We start from the raw sequence: 2,926 nt of genomic DNA, 5'->3' as shown, positions 1-2,926 counted from the left end.
TGCAGCCTTATTGGACGGTTTAAATCAAAATTTTTCTCCAAATTTTGCATCGTTTGTTGCTAATAATCCAACTATTTTGAAAGACTTGCAGTGTTCCGATCCCGTTTTGGCAAAGGTAAGGGAAGAAGTTGCAAGCGACTCTGAGGATGTGTCCGTGGCATACCAGCTGAAGAAAGATCTATTGTATTACAACCTGAATGGACGTGCGTTACTAGTGGTGCCGAAGTCTTGTCGTAAATACGTGCTCAATGAATTCCATGACAACCGGGGTCATAGAGCCTTTAAACACCTTCTTCAAAACATACGGGAATTCTTTTGGTGGCCGTCTATGAGTGGTGACGCTCGCACTTACGTCGAAAGTTGCCAGTACTGCCAGCTTCACAAAAGAGATAGGCAAAAACCAGGACTTTTGCAACCACACATAGCAGCTCGTCCATTCTCCAGTATTTGTTGTGATTTTGTAGGAAAGTTGCCGCTGACAGCAAGTAGGAATGAACATTTTTGCATCATTGTGGATTCTTTTACCAAATACATGTGGACTCAACCAACAAGAAAAGCGGATACAGAAACAGCCATTCGGTGCCTCACCAATTTCAGTATGCAGTTTGGATTTTGTGAAAACTACACAACAGACTCTGCGTCATATTTTACTTCTTTTGTTTTTGAAAAGGCAATGAATAAGTGGGACATCTTTCACAATGCTTTCAGGAAAATCCCGGACTGCAATGGACAGGTGGAACGCGGGGTTCAGAGTCTGAAAAAAATTTTGGGACAGTTGTTGCTCCAATTTGGCGCGGAGTGGGATCAGTATTTGCAGCTGGCAACATTGCTGTACAATTTAAATTACCATGTTACCATTGACACTTCCCCATTTTTTGCAGTTTTTGGCTATCATCCGCATGTTCCAGGAATCCTTCAATTATTGCCGAGGGAAGATGTAAATTTACAGGACAAAATTAATAACCATTCCAATTTTTTGCAAAATTTACATGAACAGATCAAGGCGGCACAAGAGCGCAACAAGGCATCCTTCGACGCGGGGCGCAAGGAAGTGTTTTATCACGTGGGTCAACAGATTTTGGTCAAGAACGAGGCGGAGGATCTAGGGTGGCCAGAAAAAACCGCTGTTTGGCGAGGTCCTTTTACGGTAGTGGGCAGGAAGTCCCAGCTCTTTTATTTTGTTTTGGTTGATCAAAATTTGCCGCAAGGTGGGGGACTTAAGCAAGTGGTAAAGGAGTTCCATGTCCGCCACATGAGACCATTTAAGGAACGGCCGCAACATTTGCAAATCGTAGCAGCGGACAGCGGGGAGTAGTGTTAGCGTGGAATTAGTGGGGTAATTAGTTTAGTAATCAGTTAGGGATATTTTCAATTGTATATAAATTACTTAAGGTTCCATGGTTGTTTTCTTAATTTGGGTTATTTCTTCTGTTTACAGATCGGTAATTTTCTTGCCTACTCACTATGTCTTTCACTATCTCCTTCGTTCTGTGTTTGGTGGGGGCTGTAGGGGCCATGACGGACCCTGACGCGGTGCCAGCCACTACCCAGTGGCGGGCAACGACGACCAGGATAACAACGGGCCTCTACAGACAACTCTTGCCGGGGAAGGCCGTGGCCGAGACGATTGAAACATTGCACTTTATACGACCTTTGCCGGACATACCAATTGACGCGCTCCGGAAGCAAGCGGACCGGGTGACGGCCAGGATGCAGTGGAGGACCTTCCAAGGCAGGGAATCTCTGTACGCCTGGAACGCTACCGTGAACGCGGTGCTGGACCTGATAACGTACGACAGGGACATTGTGGAGGGAGAATACAAAACTAAGAGGGGCATCGCGCTCCTCGGTCAGATCTTTGAATGGTGTTGTGATCTGGTGACCGAGCAGTCGATGACCCCTATAGTGACGGATTTGACTACCCTCCACAATACTCTGAAATCGGCGGTGTCAGCGCAAACTGACTTGACCAAGGACGTGACTATTTTGGAAGACCAGTTCCAAAACTTTACGGCAAAGGTCCAATCGACAGTGGGGGAAATGGGAACGGCGATTCGATACCTCCAGGATTCGGCAGAATCGAAGTTCGAGGACCTGAGACACGACCGGGATTTCCTAATTAAATTTATTCAACTTTCGACCACTTTGGCACACGTAATGTCAGAGGAGCTGACATTACACTCCTTAATGGGGGCGTGCGCGCGTAAACACCTGTGTGCGAAGGCCGTGCCGCTTGACCAGCTGCAGGACGGCATCTCAAAGACCCTGAACAAAACCCAATACCAAGGGTATGTTCTGGCCGTCAAGGAGTTGTCCGTCCTGTATACTGAGCCAATAACATCGTGCTCGATGGTACAAAATGCGGTCCATATCTTTGTCAAAGTCCCTCTCAAGCAGGTGAGAGCTGCCTGGGAGGTGTCCCGGTATACCCCGATCCCGTTCGTGTGGAAGGACACGCTGTGCCGGATCAAGGTGGACGATGACTATGTCCTGGTCGCAACATCGGACCAGGACATGGCCATCTTCACAGGAGAGGAAAAGTCGTACTGCCGGGCAAATACCATCTGCCAAATTCCTCGGGTGGAGGGGTCGTTTGGCGAGACGGGCAGGTGCATACATGCCCTGCTCACTAAACGGACCGTCCAGGACGCGCTGGGCTCCTGTGAGTTCCATTGCCACGAGCAGGTGCTCACCGAGGTGCTGCGGCTACAGGCTCACGAGTTTGTAGTGGCGGCGCCGAAAGGGGCCGCTCTCGTGACAATGTGCTCAGGGACGCAGCGCACCGAGGACCTCAAAGGCGTGGGCTTCGGAGCGTTCAAGCTCGCCCTCCCGGCCCACTGTTCATTGACGGTGGACGGAAGGGTGGCTATACGGCCGAGGCTCACGGCGGGGGCGGCTGCTCCTCAAACTCCGGACACGGAGTTCC

The sequence above is a fragment of the Thrips palmi genome, unplaced genomic scaffold (genome assembly GCF_012932325.1).
Source record: "Thrips palmi isolate BJ-2018 unplaced genomic scaffold, TpBJ-2018v1 HiC_scaffold_16, whole genome shotgun sequence".
Classification (NCBI taxonomy): domain Eukaryota; kingdom Metazoa; phylum Arthropoda; class Insecta; order Thysanoptera; family Thripidae; genus Thrips; species Thrips palmi.
This window is presented reverse-complemented; position numbering follows the sequence as displayed.